Here is a 20,161-nt window from a genome sequence, read left to right on the forward strand (position 1 = left end):
TCATCTTATGGTGGAGAGCGTGCAGAGCTTATCCTCAAATAAAGAAAACGAAATTATGAAGAATACTTCTTATTAACCTCAAAAAATTGTATCGGACATTTGAACGAATCATGTTATACTACACAATCAGTACAAATAATAATGAATGAAGTTATATGGCATGTGAGAAACTGCGTGGTCAATTGCTAACCGTATGTGAAGACCTTTAATTAATACCACATGCTTTGTGAAAATGTTATTTAATACCACCAAATGTTGCTGTTTCCAAAATGCATCATATGTTTTAAATATCTTTACAACTAGAAATTGCATCGATGTAGGTCAGAAGAACATAAGGCTTTACTGTGAGAAACATGAACCAATTATTTGGCACATATTGATGGGAAAATGTTGCTTGTGCCTTCTGATATGCAAGATGTACCCGCTTGCGAGTTAAAATGATGGAATACTCTTGTCTAGCTGAGGTTTCTCAAATTATGTCTTCTTATGTATGTCATATACGTCTGTAAACAATTAACTGCTTTTTTTTTCGAGTAAAGTTGCGCGGGGAGGAGGGAGAGTATTAGTTTGATCAAATGCAAAGAAATTTCATGGAAAGTATGTGGATTTGTCTTGACCTGAACACAACATTTTAAGATGCCACATTTCGCGATTTCACTGTATGATTTAAGTAAAATTAGGCTTCGTCGCTTTATAGGACGTACCATGTACACAATAGAGTATCAAGTTCCATCTTTGTCTTAGTAGATACCATTGCTGAGATTCACAAAGCTGCGCTCTTTGTGGATGTGCAGATAAGAGTGTTTTCATTTAGAATTAAAATTGTAAATACGCTATTGTGATTATATTCGAACTCCATTTAAATGAAAAACTTAAATCCAAAAATGTCTTGTATTTAGTGTTTATTTCAGTCGACTCGTTATATAAACAATCGAAACATGCTGTGATTCTATTTAACACAATACATCCCGATTTATTTTAACTCTTGCATATACAGTCGAATCCCTGTATATAGAATTTCTCTACATCTAAATTGTGTATAACGAGATTTTTTTTTTCCAGAGACATTGTACATTTTATTCGATATACAGAAAAACAGTTTGTTAAAGTGGTTCGATATTACGAAAAACAGTTTGTTAAAGTGACTCTATATACAGAAAAACAGTTTCTCTATGTGAAATAAAATTTCTATGTATTTAATAATATATATCTTTCATATTAAAAAATTACGCTCATCTAATAAAATGCTACACATTGTTCAAATGTTAATATTCGGAATTGGATATCAATTTTAATCGTATTATTCCATTGTAAAATTTGTAAGAAATTATCTAAACTTATACAAACCTATTTTATAAATTTGTATTTCATTTTTCACAGGCCCATTTCATATTCTTCGCGAGATGCATCAATTTTACCTTTTAATTCACTCAATTTACTTAATCCCATTCAACAATACTGATGACCTTGTAAATCGAAATTTTATCACCTACTTCACAGAAATGCCTCTGAAATTTGAATATGTTCATATATCAGACTTCCTCATTCGCGAAATGTTATGTAATTACATTTACATTAATGATAGATGCGTAATTGTATTTCTATGTGTTTAGGCAAGATAAAAAATAAGTGTGTGAATGTGATTTGTTTCAGACATTTATTGCAAACGGATATCATTGCTAATAAGGTAGAAAAACTTGCAAGTGTAGTAAAAAATAGTCTTACCTTTTCTATATTTTTATTATCTGGTTGTATTAAAGCTAAATCTTTGTAATATCAGACCAAAGAATATAAATTTTTGTATTATAAAAACGATTTTATGAAATAAAGCGATTTCGATATAATTTAAACAATACTTGATTCATTTTTTATAACTATTCCTATGCGGAAAAAATTATAGATATCTTCAATTTCGTTTACAGCTTCTTCCTGGACAAAGTGAGTATTGCCATCGAAATAATTAAAATATCAAGAAGCTTAAAAATCATTGGTTATGACAGCCATTTTCAGAATTTTGTTTCATTAGTGGAAGTTAATGAATATAAATTTCCAGAAATCACTAATCAAAAATCATCACTTTATTAAATATAAATTGTCGGAATCGTATATTTTTAATATATTCATTTTGTTATTACAGTATTTATAAATACCGAGACTCTTCTTAAATAATGGACACCTCGCATAAGTCATAATAAATAAATAATAAAATACACATTTCTAAACAATTAATACAATAAAAATTAACCAAAAATAAATCATTAACATGTTGATTTAATTAAAAATGTAATATGTTAAACTAAATTGATTAGTTTATTAAAAGAGGTCATCGTAATAGGTATTGCCTAAGACCGCAAAATACTTAAAACCGCCACTAATGTACACAAGTCTATTAGCAAGTGCATGTTGAGTTAAAGTAAATTAAATTTCAATTCATTTATCATTGTTTAAGAGTTCGGTATAATAAATTCTCAGATATGATGACCCTCCGTTTGCGCATGTGCCAGGAAGCGACTCCTTCCCGCGACTAAATAGGAATGAGATGAAAGAAAGTGCATTTAACGGGCGGAAAGTCAAGGTCAAAATCTATCAAAGGATTCCGGAAGCACGCACATTTTTTTGTGTATCGCTTTTTTTTAGGGTAAAATTGTCCAAAAGTGCTGGTTCGGGGTCCTGAAAAGCAAAGTTTTGAAAAATTTGCGTATGTGATTATTTTTGTTGTTTTGTTAGCATTCCGAATCTTAATAGAACTACGTATTGTTATATTTTGGGGCTGTCAGAAAATTCTTTTTTGTTTTATTAACAATAAATAAATAACCTTATTATTTCAAAGTGCAAATTTTAACAAATTAGCATGAATTTTATCTGCATAATGCTTTAGTAAAAAATTCTATAAATGCTGTAACATAGTATTATTTTAATTTTGTATAGTTATATCATTTGGTAAATTTATATTAACCCCTTAGGTAGTTTATTTTATATGCGTCTGCTTAAATGCGTCCTCAGATTTGATTCTGTTGTAGTTTTGATTTTACTAAATGTCTGTATAACACTTGAGATGTTTATGGTTTCCATGTAAGTCATCTAATAAACATTAAAATTCGGTTTAATAGTCGAATAAGAATTGCTGTACTTTATCAAAGTACGATATGATCCTCAAAGATTTGACGAGATCTACATACGATTCTCAGAGATTTAAGAAACGAGAAGTCAATCAATCACTTAATAAGATTGAATGAAAGTCGGGGCACTAAAAAGGTATTTTTTTGCTAAACCATCTTGCACTTGAAAAACAAGCGTACCAAAATTTAGGTGGACTAACTACCTGAATAAAGACTTGAAAACTATTACAGTGACAAATTGGACAACTTTGACTGAGAATAGGAAGACATGGAGTGGGATTCTGAGGAAGACCAGGGTCTATCCTAGGTTGTCGCGTCAGTAAAGAAGAGGTCATTCAGTTCAGATTTGAAACATTAACTTTTAACCTATAGCAGTTTATTTGATTAAATATTAAGTCTTCTGCGCTCTAAATCTTTTTTTAGTTAAAAATATAACGTATTTATTTTGTCAGCTATTTTAAATTTCTATCAATTCATGGCAGTTGAATTAAGTATTGACCCGTAATGTAAAAGACAACCTTATTATTTAATTCTGTCATCCGATAAATTAATTCTTTCGTATTAAAATGATGCAAAACTAAATAGATTTCTTTTATCATTTTGAAATGGATAATTCTTGAAATCAGTCATAAATATATTGCATAATTAAAGTAACAATTCTGATTTTTAAAAATTAAAATTTGTTGCTGTTTAAACCAGAGAGCATTGAAAGAATTGTTTGAATTTATTTATTTTGAAGGAATTTGCTTGACTTGTGCACAAGTAGTACATCTTGTTGTACAATATTATATAATTTAATACAATATTATACAATATTGCAAATATTGTTTAATATTATACAATATTGTATAATATATGCGGGCTATTAGGATGAAAAAAATGTCACAGTTGTATACATTATTTCTTCTGTATAATCACCAATAAATAAATTAAAATTTTAAATGCTGTTTATAGTTATGGGATTTATATTTGATTTTCCGTTTGTACCTCTTAAACTGTTATTCCATTTCAAAACGAAGCGTGCGTGAAATTGCAATGATTTAACGATTCTTTCTCCGCTACTGCCTGGAATCTCATTGCAAATAACGCATGAAACTGAAAATTGAATGTAATGCTTTGTGAATACGCTTTTGAAAACTCCTGTTTTTAGTTCGAAAGTTTTTAGTGTAACGTACAATCGAAAGACTAATTTTCATTCACGGACGGAAATCATAGTCCATTAACAGTCCAAGGCTGACGTTCTGTTCTGTTATTTTTATTTCTCTGAAAGTGAAATATTGTCTCATCAACTACGTCATGAGCTGCTAAACGTTATAATTTGGACGGATTCCTGTAGATTTTCTGACCTTTCGAAATTAAAAGTGTCTGGTGAATTCTTGAGATATGGACGCGTGTTTACACTTGGAACCCTCAATTGATGGGGAATATATTTATATCTATATACACACACACGCACAAATACTGAGAAAATAAGTTTTTTTTTTTTTTTGCGTGGTGTTTTGTTTGCGTCTTTTGTGAGTCATTCGTGTTTACAAATTGGACGCAACCACGACGTTGCACTTTCATTCATTAAAGAGTTGTATATTTGGCATATTGCTCAGTTCGTCAAGCTGTTGGTGGGGTCGTTCGGTCGTAGAGAGAAGTTCGGAGCAGAGTTGGATATTCATATTTCAAGTAAGTCAATTTTTTTTTCATGCTTTTTTTTTTTTTTTTTTAACCTTTTCAAGATGTTATACATATATGTATGTACGTTTTTTTTTTTCTTTTTTCTTTTTTTCGTTTTTATACCAAAATTTTTCGAAGGTAAAGAACAAATCCACTGACAGAAATTCGAAAGAATAAGTTCGTTTTTTATTTTCTTTCTTTCTCTCGCTCGCTTATTTGTTGCATTTCTACCGTCGCATCAAAACATAGTTTTAAAAAAAAACTGTTTTAGAACATTTGTCATCAAAACAGATAAGCAGAGCGTTATACAATCGATCGCCAATGATTACTAACATGTCAAGTCAATTGCTTGTAAATTACAGAATATCATATGTCGGGATATTTTTAAAAACTCTTTTCACTATATATTATTTCTCTTTCGAATAATTTAAAATTTTATAGATTAGGAGAAAAAAATAAAAGCATGTACGATGGAGTATATCACGGTGTTATTTAATTGTGCTAAGCTAGATTTTGTCTGCTAATAAAATTAAAAAACAAATTTTATTTTTTGGATTGTATCTGCTGCATACTTTTAACTGCAATTTACCGTATTAGTTTAGTTAGAGATAAATTTGTTCAATTGAAAATAAATTAAGCATCCTCATTATGTGATTTTTTTTTTGAAATTTCAAAACGAGAGATTTTACTTAAATGTTTTATTCGAAAGCATTAATGTATGTTAGTATTTCCTCTCTTCCTGTTTTTATTTAGAATTTGGTTGCTTTTTGCGCGTATAACTGAAATTACATTTAAATTTGTTCAAATATTCTTAAATCAGAAAACATTAAATTTTACTCAGATGTCGAAGAGTGCCTTATGGCAATCTCATTATGAATCAAAATGTGAATTCGATCCCATTCCATTGAGGGCTCATTATGTATGTATGTATCTAATATGTCTAATCGATGCTACCGATGGATTAAGCATCCTTGCATTGTGTGAAGTGTTATAGCAAATTGCCGTTTTACATGCAATCTTCTCATCTGACCCAGGTTCAGCATAGCTCATACTTATCTTCGAAACAGAAATTAATTCATTTATTCGAACTAAATATGTCTCGTCAGTTTGTCTTCTAAGTAAAATTTTTATTTTAAAATTTAAAGTAACAAAAACGAGTTCCATTTGCTAATTAGGCATATTAAGTAACCCTGCCCTTTAAATTATATTGTTTATTTCTTTATTCATTTACTGTCGCTTTTTCTTGTCTTTAAAAGGTGAAGCAACGGCATCATCAACCTTTTTGTCTGTCAGTTTTATTACTAAATTAAATGAACCAACCTTTTTTGATAATGTTTGATCGTTTTAATTCAAAGTCATAAAACACTTGAGGGTGTTTTTTTTAATTCTACGTTTTTTTTTATTTATTTAAATTAAATAATATATTTCACATAAATTTTTGTACCTAGTTGTAATTTTATTTTTAAGTATTATAATAAAATTACAGTATTAGCAATTTTATTTTGCTCTATACATTTAATAACACTGTTATTTGATTCACGAGTCTAAGTCGTCAAAAAATGCCCAAGGATTGATTTTAAAAGGAAATATCCATGCACTAATGACCATCCCTTTCTACATAAACCATATGTACTAACTTTTAGCGCTGTGATCTTTTCTATCAATTTAATTTGCTCTGAAAATATGTGATCATCATGGCATTTCATTTACCAGGTAGAGGGGGGGGGGCTTCTTGTAGATTAACAACAGAAAAAAAGCACTAATCATTGTATGGTCAGTTACTAAAACCTGTCTAAAAGTTATTTCTTTTAAATTATTATTTGTGGTATTTATTAGGAAACTTTTAATTCCGTGATAAATCTATTTATCACATTTGTAGTTTATTAAAATTATGATGTTTTCTTTTTATTGTTTTGCATAGGTTCGTAGTTGAAAGAAGCAATGAATCATTAAATCAAACTAATTATTCTTGCTCTTCACCGAATCGTTTTGTTGATAATTCTGTATAAAATTTAAATACAGTCGAGAATTTTGTATAAATTGTTACGTTCTGAAAGACTAAAAATTCATTTTATCAATTGTTAAATATGAATAAATCTTAATGTCTTGGAATATAAGACTCTATATACGTAGAGCATTTAAAATGGGTATAAAACATTTTCGATGAATTCTATACGGATTTTTCACTTTCTTTTTTTCAATCACCTTCAGATTTATCTATTTCCGGTTCAAAATGTAGTAGTAGAATATTATATAATCTTCTCATAACACAGCGAACCGGAAATTTTCATGCTTCTCTACAACTGTCGTAAGAATTTTATTAATAGAACGCTGGAAGTTTATTACCTTTTCTATTATTAAGACAATTTTATCGTTCAGCTATATTTAATAAAAGTAATAAATTTTGGAGTGAATGTTTTCATCTTTTCGCGAATTTCGAAGAAAACTGTCATTTTGATTATATGTACAATTTTCCTATAATACATTTATTTCGTGTCTCAAATTTGGTATCGGTTTTCGTTTAAAAATGGTTTCATAATCGAAGTTTAATTTGAAATTTTGAATCGCATACACGTGTTATATCTAAAATTACAAAATATTTATAAATATGAAATAAAATTATAATATGTAACTAAATATGAAAGGAATCGTATTAAATAGAGTTTTTATAAATATGTATAAAATAGTGTTTTTATCAAGATCATTTTATAAATGCATTTTCCTTCTCTGCGTTTTGCATTTAAAAAAATGTTGTCTATGCCCACTATAGCAAGCAATGTATGTTTTTCTTTAAATGTAAAAGTAGACGAGGTCTGTAATTAAAACAAAAATAATAGCGATAAAGAAACAGGATAATAAAGATCCATTTTTTAACAATATCTATGCATTAGTACTTTTAAATGGCATAATGTGCAGACATTTTATGCATTTATTTATTTACATATTATCGAATTCTCTATATTCGATTATCGACTTATTATTTATGAATAAATGATATAAGTTTGAATTGGTCGAAAAAGTACTTTTGTTAAAATGATGTATTTTCTAATCACTTTTTGTTTCGTGTCTAGAAACATCTTGCGTCGTTTGTCTTTCCCTTTTTTCCATAAGTAGTTGTAAGCATCAAGACATAACCTTCATTGCATTTTCTTTTCTTTCGCTGTGTTTCATTACGGTAAAATAAAACTGTTTTATATCGTGTACATAAAGATGCAGATGGTAGATTGTAAATATATTCAACACATTGCGAGATGGCCTAGGAATACCAAACAATAAACTCATGCGTTTTTACCATAAGTAAAATTTTTGTTACACTTTTAATGTGAACAGACCGGTTTGAATATTGCACAAAAGTGATTCAATGAAAAACATAGAAGGGATGGTGCGGAATAACGGTAAAGGAAAAAAAAAAAGACTTTTAAAAACAATTTTGCTGCATAAAATTGACATGCTGCTATTTACAGGCTATCTGTAAATTATGACAGTTATTTGTAAATTAAGTACGGTAAAAAAATATTTTTAAAAAATCGTGGAAAGGGTATATAGGACAGATCGTTGGACTTCAGAACTATCAAATTTGGCAGATAGTTATTTCTCGGGTAATAGATGTTCAATAATAATAGGTTTTTCAAAATATTAAATTTTTAAGTAAGTTATTCGAAATGTAAATTTTTTCCCCTCAGTAACTTCCGAGCATATTATCGAAGCATAAGAGCCATTATTGCACCATTTTAAAATTGAATTTCTTTTTATAATAACTTTATTTTTGTACAGTTTCCACCAATTTTAATAAAATTTTCAAAATATTTTTCAATATATTCTACTACAATAATTTCCGTTGTTACATTAGCTGGGTCTCTATGTACGCGCTTTTCGGCGATATTTAATGTATCGCATGTGTGTTGTTACAATTATCAGTGAATTTTTAAAAATAATACAAAGATAGATGAATCCGTCTTGAAATATTATCATGCTGCGATGTTTTCCGACTAGATTCGTACCCACCTTTAATTTTTTTTTAAATAATTTACAAAAGAATATTTTATATTTGATAATTCTGCAATATATCCGTCAATCTTAAAACTTATTATAAATTACATCTATTAATGAAAAATCCCGAAAATGATTAAAGCTGCCTTTGTAAAATAATTACTAATCCAACTATCTTAATTTCCCCCTTATTTTAGTTAATATTTTATATGCATTTCATGCGTCAAAATCTATTTCTCGATCTCTTACCTTTTTTTTTTTTTTTTTTTTTTTTTTTTTTTTACTTTTGAAATGGTACATTGGTAATCGCACATTTCTCCATATAACCGTAATCCTGATCTGGTTCTGCGAATATCTCCGATACACATATTTTTTGAAACGGACCGTGAACCGGAATCGTTCTGCTTTCGTCTTCTCGCCCTATTTTTCAGACGAATGCTTCTGTCCCTTCACCAGCATTTTTTCCCCCGTAATTCACTTTGTTACTCAAAAGCTGCGATTTTGCGTCGCAGGGCCGGCTTAGGAGGCATGCGATTCTTTTGGAATCAGTATTACTCAATCGCCCCGATTTCCAGAAAACTTGCACCTCAGGACCTCCCCCCCCCTTTTTTTTTTTTCATTTTCTAATTTGTAATAAATTAAAAAGAAAATTTAAAAAATAATCTTGACTTAAATTTTAATCCATTTTATTTGTTTTCTTGAAATATTAATTTTTTTAATTAGATAAGGTTTTTTTTGCATTGTTTTAATTTTAAAGTAATCTACTCATAGTTTTGTCATTTTTTCTATTAATGATGCGGAAATGAATTTGAATAAAGAAATGATTTAAAAAATTAATTTTACCGTGACCCAAGATCAGGATGAGGAAAAAAAAAAAAAAAAAAAACTGTCTGCTTTAATTTTCTTTAGATTTCATCAGAGCAAAGTTTTTAAAGGGATTAGGGACTTAGAACTAAGAGGAGAAAAAAAAAAGGGGGGGGGGGGGTAAATTTTAAATAATTTTGAATACATGTACCCTGCCTGCCTCGCCCTAGTTACGCCACTGAACTGCACTCAAACACGGGGATAACTCAAAAATAAATTGCACTCAAACACGAGATCCTTATGTTGTGGGCCTTTGTTAGACCTAATCAGTTCACTTGAAGAAATATTCCGTTTGTTTTCTTTTTAGATGTACGTTCAAGAAGGGTTTATTAGAATGTCAAATCCTTTATTTGACTTTCAGCATTCCACTGGCGTCGCTATAGGGTATTGAGTGTTCTTAGGTTTAAAACACACGTAAAACACTTTATTATTCAAACAATATAAACAGATCATAACTTTTAATTTTGATTAATCAAAGTAATTGTACTGTCTTTTAAGGAATTTAACCCGTTAATGTGACTGGCAATGAATTATAAGCGGCTGACTAATCTTGGGGATGGCAAAAGAGCGTTAAAAGTTAATACGCTTCTAGTTTTTGTAAAATTTTATTGTAGGATTTTCTCTATGTGGAATTTCTTCTATTTGTGAATATAATATAAATTTTTCATTGGCTGAAAATATTTTCAAGTTCTGTCATATTCTATATTCTTTTGCAAAATTATTAGTATTCAATATTATATTTAACATCGTACTAAATTGCTTCAATGCTTGTTGACTCTGTATATACATAAGTTATTTAAATATATTTTGTATTAAAATGCGCCACCTATCTGGGAACTGTTCCATTTCCTTACAGAATCCGCACGTAATTCAGAAATTAGCATTACTAAAAAAAAAAAAATCTTTCAAGGGATTACTTTTTTACATGTATTTAAATTCATCAACATTTTCGCTTTTGATGTTTTTGATAGATTTGAGTGATAGACCACAACGAATCTTAAAAGATGCACTCAAACTCTATAAAAAAATTACGAAAAACATTGATTCTTACGTAAAAGTTTCAAATTTATTTTGCAATTTTTTTTTTCAAATTGATTAATAATGACTGAAGATTGTTAATAAAATTTAGCTAGAAAGCGCATACTTCAGTGTTTTGATATGAGACACAGTTTTATTGTCTTTAGTCCAATGTTTAATTCTTGTCTTCTGTCCAATTAATAAAGTTTTTTTCTTGCATCACTAATTATTTATTGCTTACTCTTATTTAGTGCTTTCAATCCTTTAATTAATCATTAATCCTTTCAATCCAAAAATTTTTTTTAGATATGAATGAGTAAACATCATTTAATAATTTAGAATGAATGCGAGTTTAAAAAAAAAATGGTTTTACGAGAACTGCAAACAAATTATTTGGAATTGCCAGTTTTAAAAATCAAGATATTTTGAATGTATGCACTGATTAAAATCCAGCAGTTTTAAGTTTTTCAGATTTTATTCTAATTAGGTAAATATACACTTCCAGTTCCAGAACTATCAACATCCATAATGCTTACGAAATCGCAAAACTTTGACAATCGCTTGAAAAGTGCGAAGTTTTATACTTCTAATAAATCTCCGAGCATTTCTGTGAAGTCATTTCTGAGTCGAGTATTATTAAACACACAAGTGAGGCGTCGTCGTCTGCATCTTGTCTTCTTTTTCTGCTCCCAATTTCGCTCGTAACGTCCCAAAAATCATCGAGCAGAGGCAGAGGAGACCTTCTCACGCGCTCTTTCCAATGGTTTCCGTGGGCGAAGCCAAACCGGCGTAGACTCTTACTACTTTTTACGTAGATGCAAGTATGTACTACTGTCAGCAGCAGCACGGGGGCAGAAGGGGAAGAAGTTGTGGGCCGACTTTCTTGGCATGCCTTGCAACGCACTTTATCCCGCACGTACCTCTACGCACCATCATCTGTTCAGCTTCCTCCTCCAGAGAAAACCACGCTGGCGTACTACGGCTATTAACGGCCTGCCAGTCACCGTGGAAAGTCGGCCTTTTCTTTTGCTCGACGCTCGTGCCCTAACGCCGGCGTCCATGTGCGTTAGCAGCCAGTGAAACAACAACGTGCCTCCTTGTGCTCGCTCGGATTCGCTACCTAACAATTCACAATGTACGGTAAGGATCTGCTTTCTTTCTTCCTGCCTTGCAAAGGTCGCGAGTTCCAATCGGAATCGGTTCTATTCTGGGAAAGGATTACGGCTTAGTTAAATTAGTTTTGCTTTTCAGACTGTGCTAGAGGAAATTTTATAAATATCTGAGATGTTCGGCTGGTGTGGGATGCTCGGAGGATGTTAGGTGTTTGCTACGTAAGAAGAGATATGAATGTTTGAAAGTTGATGACAAAAACAACACGGCTGGTGCTGCGTTAGAATTGAGTCTATTCTGGGAAAGGATTACGATTTTGACAAAATCGTGGTTCTAGATTACGATTAGATTTCGTTTTCATAATCTTATGATCTGTTAGAATATTTTATCACATTCATCTGCTGAGGAGGATTTATCTCGTCTGCTAGAAATATTCACAGAGCAGTAACAATTTGCATTATTATGATAATCTGTTATTATATTATAATAATATGGGCATTATCATAGCAGTATTGCTGCATTATGTGTAGTTGTTCTATGCGTAGCATTTTTCACTCGAAAGTTTATAATGAATATTGCCGGGATTGGTCAGTAGGCAGGCCACTAGCGTGGTGAATCTATTTACATTTGATATGTTGGGAAGGATTACAATGCTTGACAGGTTCCCTTAATATTCGATTACTTTTGTTTAGATCATTCCATTAGATCTTATTTTATTGTAATTATTATTATTATTTATTATTATAATATTTTATTTTATTGTTGGTGTGAGGATAGATGTAAATATTTGAAAAATTAGGAGATTCAATATAACAAATAGAAATTTGATCTTTTTTTTGGATGAAAAGCGGCTTAAACGGCTTCTGCTATGTTAGATTATCAGTCCGGTTGAAGATATTTTGACATTTGCAAAGATTATTTAATTTGTTTATAGAGAAGGACTGTTAAAATAATTTAAAACATACATTCATTTTTAAGTGAAATAAAATTTTTTACGATTGTGAATCTTGGGGGTGGCTTTAAAATAATAAATGAGGCTTTAAAATAATGAAGACAATTTTTAATATCACGTCACATTTTATTTTGTAATTAATATGATTATTAAATAATCTTCTGTCTTATTGAAGTGGATGTTGTTTTGTTTGAAAAACGACTTTATATTGATAAATATATCTAGAAATGACATAATAGTTTATTAAATAGAATAGCCGTTAAATAATTAGTATATATTCTAAAGTGCTTCTAAAGCTCTCCAATAAACTCTATAAAATAAGGCAATAATAATGAAACATTTAATAAAAGCTGTATTGGTTTTTGTTGCTGTTAATCCACTGTCAGTATTTTTGAATTTTCTGGCAATGAAAAGTTATTAAACTTTATTATTATTTTTTTTTTATTTAAATGGTATAACTGGTGCTGTCTTTATTTTCATAGAAGTTTTCTTCGCAGATGGATATTTGATTAATTTTATTTTTAGATCTAAGAAATATTATAGCCCCTTTTTCTTCAGCAAAATCTTTTCCCTTGCTATCGTAACTTCTACAATATAGTTTCTCTCTCTCTCTCTCTCTCTCTCTGTCTCTGTCTGTCTCTCACTCTCTCTTTGTGTATGTGTGTGTGTGTGTTTTATGACTAGATCTGTAAAAATACTATAAACCATTAATTATATATACCATTAATTTATTATTCTATAAATAAGCATCATAGATTAGAGGGATTTCATTTTTACCTTATTTTCACTGCTGCGGGAAGACTAAGGAAATCACCTTTTACAGCAGCATGACACTACAAGTTTGGTGCATTTTCTGCTGAAGTTACACTTCTCGAATCTTGCAATCGCTGCTTCCTCCTCTTCCCTGGATGCGATCCAGGATGCGGGAAGGCGCCTAGTCCTCCCTCTCCTCTCTTTTCTTCATGTATATATAGATATCGCGTTCTCTTCCTTTTGACGAAGCCGCCATTTAAATGGTCACCCCCCTTGGCAATTGCAGCGGAAGAGATGATCCCTGCCCGCATGCGGCGAGAATTGATATTCATCTCCGCCAAAGAGCACTTCTGTCATCCCGTCACCGGGGATGGATGATGTATTGGGAGTGTGGTGCACGGCTGTGTGAAGTGGGCACGTTTTTGTGGTTTGGGTGAGCGAAGTGAATGTTTGTGGTGTTTGTTCTGTCAAAGTGCAATTTGCTCTGCCTTTAATCTGATGATGTTTCGATTGGCACCGTGATCTCGTTTTAGAGTAGTTCCCTATTTTCGATTTTTTTTAAAATTTTTATTTCTTCATTGCTTAAAAAGTTACTTCATGCCAAATTTGATCTGTGTATTCATTTACAAGATTCTTTTTTATTGCGAATTTTAAGTGATTAGTATTAAAGAATTATGAAAGGCAAAAAAAAAAAAAAAATCACCAGGACATCTGAGGTGTCATTTGTCAGGTAACAAAAAGTGCTCCTAAAAGAGCCGTGAATTAATGCGTAAAAAATGGGTGTTTGTTCTCTTTATCTGTGTCATTTTTATTTTACAGTTGGTGAAAAGGTATTCAGAAATGTTATAGGATATGTTAATTTGGTTTTAACGTTTGCTTTTTCCCTTTTTACAGTGTTTTGTAAAGAGCTGCTGTAGATTCCATGTTGCTGTAGATTAATGAGTGTTTATTGAGATCTTAATTCTATAAAATAAGTATTGCTATTTCTTTCAGACCCAGTTGCCAGTTCTTTAAAAGAATGTGACGTTATATGAGAAACGCATATGTTATGAAGAAATAATAATAATAATAAATTAGAATGAAACACGAGAAATTATAAGTACTTTTTAATTATTATTAATATTAGAATTATATGTACTTCATAATAATTATTAATACTAGAACTATTGAGCCTCAAAATAGTTAGCCAATCTCTCGTAGCATCTATCAATTTCTGGCAGTTCTAGTGTTAACAACCTATTTATAATTACATTTAGATACAAATTGAATCTTTTTTCGGACATAATCCTTTAGTCTGCTCTATATTTTCTACTATTATTGAAGTAGAATCTAGAATTTTATTAAATATTTTTTTTATAATTGTTTTTAAGCGAAGCAATTTATCTAGTGCCATTTAATTAACATCACTAGAGCGTATTAAAAATTCTTGACAATAGAAATGAAAGAACTTGATGTATTTAAGAATTTTCATTTTCTTTTACGGTATTTTCTAATTGGATGAGAAATATTTTCGAAAGTATCGGAAAAAAACCTCCGATTCTTATCATAACAAACAATTGATGCAAGCCTGCCTGACCGCAACTGAAGAGCCTTTTTAAGGATTCTTTTTTATGGAGGGCATTATTTCAGCAATAGCGGATATCATTTCAACTTGTTGACTTGTAAGGAAGAAACTTATGTTTTCACACCGATAAACATCTCGTAAAGTCTTTTTTTATATATTTTATTTATTGCTTGCTTTTTTATCCTTATCTTTGCGTTTGTTTGCTGTTTTCTTGAAAGTCAAGTGTGGTTATTTTAACACTATCTCTCTTTTATTTTCTGAAGACTGATTTAGAGTATCTGCTTTTATTTTCATTGAAAGATATGTTGAAAATAATTTCTTCTTTTTTTATATTTCCTGGTTGTCAGTTTACTTCATTCGTCTTTTCTTTACTTTCATTAGCATTAATTTAATGTTCGTTTTAATATAAAGAATTCATTTCTACTATACTATAAAATATAATTATGCTAAATGCATCTAACAAATATTATAAGAGAGTGTTAACCACATGCCATTGGTGAACTTAATCAGATTTTAGTTATGAAAAATTATATTGGCTGCGATCTTTGGCGTGTTTTTTGTGATTAATCACCACCATGTAGTTATACATAATTACTATTTTTGTTTTAAAAATCGTTATTAAATGGGCAATATTATTTGAATCAGCAAAAGTCGATAGCCTTGATATATATAGTACATAGAACTGGATTTGAAAGTTGATGTACTCTAATTGCATTAATATTTATTATTTCCTCATGCACTTATTAAAGCTATTATTGATATGTCGTAGAGTTACATCAGCATTCTGCGATCCTCTTGAAGGATCGCAGAATGCTGATGGTGAGTCACAGTTCTTCGTAGATGAAGAATTGAGAGGAAATAATCTACTGTCGTAAGTGAAGCGTACTCATGCTAGTATGGTGTGAAATTTTGAAGAGGAGGGTGACAGCAAAGTTTCTGCCCTCATTCGAAATTATGAGCGCTGTGCTATTTCAACTCGAGACTTTTATCTAATTAATGGAATTAATATTCGTCAGCATTTTTTTATTACTATGAGATGAGTTATAACTGAATAAATTGTCTAATAAATAAAATTCATCAGTCTTTTAATGAAATCATTTGACTTTTTCAATAAAAATGTGTCAATTTGTACAAAAGTTATACAGATATACAATTGGGAATCATTATTTTAGGGATTTCGAATTCGTCATTCAAAACTGTATCCAAATTTATTCAAATCTACCGTGCAGAATTAAACCTTTCAACATGTACCAACAATTATCACAACAGAGTATTCAAAGTGCAATATTAATTTGGGAACATGCACCATTAGGGTTTTAAAAAAAAGCATTTGGCGAAAACAGCTCAATGGACACTTTTAATTATTTGATTCTTTATTTCATAACTGCATCCAAATGAGGCATATTGTAGGCCTCCAACAAATATATTTTACCCTTATAAGCGTAACATTTTTTACGCTGATCTTTCCAGTATTGCAATTCCTAAGATATGTGATTCTTTCTATAAAGTCTTTTATTTTCTTTAACTGTACCTTGTAAAATTTTATATTTTTTATTACTTGAAATAACATTAGTTTATAAATTGATTGACATATTGTAAAACGACGGTAATAAAAAAAGTTATTATTTTTTATCTTTTGTTTAAAAAAACATTGTAAACTTTACTTTAGTTTCAAATTTTTACTTTTATAACTTATCTTTTCAGTTCTATCTGCTGTCAGATAAATAACTACAAGCTTTTGATTATATGCAATTAATATGCAATCCTCACTCTCAGCATATGTAGATATATTTTTTATCTTTAATATATTTTACTAAATTAACTTGAATTCTTTTAGCATTTTATTTGCTCATTAAATCAAGAAAATTCTATTGTTTTATATCTTTTCTTTAGATAGTATTCTAATAACATGCATGCTTCAGTTCTTTTCTTCCTTGAGGATTCGGCCAATTGGTAGCGATGCAACTTCAAAAATTCCTGAAATAGTTGAAATTCCTGATGCATGTTTGGAATATTCGATATTTCTTAGAAACATGAAACATACATCGAGGTCTATAGGCTGTCCTTTTTCTTTTTTAGATTCCATTTTCCTGTTTCGTTTATTTTTGTCGGTCGTTGAGTTCGTTGACCCTGGGTGATTGCAGAATAGAATGCCACTTGTTACAACTGGGCTAACGTGTCAATGGAATTCGCAAATTCTCGTCCAATCATAGACAGCTAATGCGTGAAATCCCTTTTTCTATGTTTATTTAATGTGGAGGCGGCAGAAAGAAATATAATTGTTTGCGAAAATTATTCAGTGTTATTTCCAATTCTTTCATCTCCATATATGCAATTCTAAAAAAAAGCAATCAATTGAAAATTTTTGTTGTTGTTGTTGTTTTAGCATTTACTTACAAGACAAATTCTCTGTCGAAGTCTAATTTTTCAATTTGTATTTTATACATTAATAATCTATCCACTTATATATATCTACCTCTACATTTTGGTAGATGAAAAATACTTAGTTAATATGTTTCGTGGTAAAAAAATCTTTGTCATTGGTTATTTACGATGAAATCGAAAAGCGACTTAATGAAAAATGCCATTGAAAATATCGCATAAAATTTACTATGTGCACTTATCAATAGATAGCCAACATAGTTTTAAAAAATGGTTAGAAATGGCTTCAAAATTTAGGCTTATTTGAAAGTAGAATTTCCGCAGTTGTTAATTCCAATTTGTTCTTAAGACTTCAATTACATATAAAAAAAGTATTTTAGTACAAAAAAAGATTATTATTTTTGTAAGAAAAAAAGTAAACTAATCCACTTGCAAAAGTACAGAAATCTGCTGTTTATAAAGTCATAATTATTTATAGGCCTCATAAAGTCATAATTATTTATAGGCCATAAAGTATTTATAGGCCTCTTATTGTAAATATAAAATGTTCAAAAGCATTCCCGTGTTCATTCGTGTCATTTTATGTCTATTTTGCGAATTATCCATTTTTACCACGCCACACAATTTTGAATACTGTGGAAATTTAATGCACTTTAAATTCCCTATTAAATGCTCATTAACTATAACTTAAATTGCAAAGTTACTGTGCGTAGCTGTACAGGTTATGCCTTTTGGAATTTATAGAAATATAGGTGTTGAAAGAATTTCAGAAATAATGTTTGTTTATTCACTGAAAATTTACAAATTTATGAGCATATTTCAAGACGACAACATTGCCGAATTTCAGAAATTTTCTTCTTCCAAATGTGCCATCTTATAAAGTTTCGATAATACTTTTCTCATCTGTGGTATTAATTTAATTTTTAAGACATTAGCGATTTTTAAAAAATTGTTAATTTTTATCCCGGATCCAGAAATAGAAAATGAAAAATTGGCCGATTAACTTTCTAGGACTCCATATATTTTAAATCCATGAAATGTATATGTTTTTGCTAAAAGTTTTGTAATTTTGCATCCAAACATAAATATTCAGAAAACATCCAAGAAGAGGACACTTTACTCATTGGCCTCTCTCTGTGTGTTTTAATATTCGCTTGGCATGGCTACATCAACGCGAAAATTGATTTATTAATTTTCCATTAAGAACTGCTTTCAACTAATTGGAACGAGGAAGTATTTCCCGCCTTCTTGTTCGAATGTCGAAATACCCAAGTCCTGCTCAACGATAAAATTGGCAACGTCTGATAGTTCTCATCTATCAGTTTGATTGCAACCCCTATTGTGTTCAGACGACCTAGCAACAGCGTGATGCGTTTCTTTCTGTTATTGAATTGATTGCAAATTATATTGAATGGTTAATTTATTGTTGCTGTTGTACAATGTTCATGTACTTTGAAACCCATTTTTGTAGTTCTTATCTGTGGTTTTTTTTGTAGGGTTTTATCAGATATTCTCATTTTAAGCAATTTTTGTATCGGAAATTTATTGGTAATTGCATTCAATATTTCAAAAGTGCCTTCGATATTTTACTGTCAATCAAACCGCAATTTTTCTCGAATACCACAAAAGTAGTTCGAACAATAAACTAGCTAAATATGTCGTTCAACAATTTTTATTGACATATTAATAGAATGTGAGATGGCTTTAGCATTATTACATTAATCAGTGAACATCACTTAGTTTTTTTTTTTTTTTCTTTATTCACAAGACATATCTAGAGCATTTGTGAGTTGACTGAAGAATCTATTGTGATGTTAATTTGACAGCTTGCTGCAGCTTAATTAATATAGAGTAATTTTCTTTTGCTTCATAAACTGTAAGTTACTTGACACGATGAACATTTTTTAGATCATATTTCAATTCTTAATAAATAAATATTGGAAAAATCTAATAAGAGAATAAATGTTTTTTGAAAGAAGCTTCTTGTTTTTACTTACACAGACACAGCTGTCAAAGTTTTTGCATTATACATAGCTCTGTCCTTTCAAACATTCATTTAAAAAAATCACTCAGTTATTAACGAACCCGCACTGGTTTACTTTTAACCCAGTGAGTTCCCATTTGGGTCATATATGTGTAGATTTGTCGTTCAGTTGTATCCATTCCAACTGAATAAAAATTAAGCTGTGAAAAAATCTACTTGTCGTTGAAAACAAAACCAGAAATCGTTCTTTAATACTCCTGTTCAAAATGTTTAAAGGCTTTTGAGATCGTGGTCACCGAAGTGTAGCTTTGTCAAGGCAAATAAGTCTCGTGTCGTCGCTAACAAACATACTATTCAAAATCTTCTCACGTGAGAACAAGCAATTTGAGAAACATTAAATTGTTTGCTGAAGGTAAAGATAATAGAAATGCGTCTCATTTTTTAACAAGGGTATTTGTTGTTGTTAAAAGCTGAAGATTTTGTCATTCTGAAAAGTAGTTCTGATGAAGGCAGTTCTTAACAGTTAAAAAAGGCATTGAAATCCTCATTTTTCTGCAGTCACAATGTGATGCATGTGGAATACATTTTTTTTAAATGTGTTTAATCATTAATGCGCAATTTATTTCTGTCTTCAATCGACGACGTTAAGCGCTTAGGAGTCAGTGATATACTATATTTATATATTGATTTATTATGATAAAAAAGACTTAGCGATATATGTTTTGTATTAGTAAGTACTAACTGTGTTTGTTTCAGCAGAT

The 20,161-nt window shown here is 30.1% G+C and overlaps 1 protein-coding gene across 5 annotated transcripts in view; it reads left to right on the plus strand.

The window, feature by feature from the left end:
* Window positions 1–20,161, plus strand: part of LOC129962721 (uncharacterized) — a 191,985-nt gene that overhangs the window by 151,036 nt on the left and 20,788 nt on the right. The window contains exon 1 of one of the 5 annotated variants that reach the window (XM_056076663.1): window positions 11,505–11,795. The exons of the other annotated variants lie outside the window; for them this stretch is intronic. The gene's annotated coding sequence lies outside the window, so the exon portion shown is untranslated. Of the gene's footprint in view, window positions 1–11,504; window positions 11,796–20,161 lie in introns of those variants that run through there. 5 annotated transcript variants of the gene reach the window in all.

This window comes from Argiope bruennichi, chromosome 3, assembly GCF_947563725.1.
Source record: "Argiope bruennichi chromosome 3, qqArgBrue1.1, whole genome shotgun sequence".
NCBI lineage: Eukaryota > Metazoa > Arthropoda > Arachnida > Araneae > Araneidae > Argiope > Argiope bruennichi.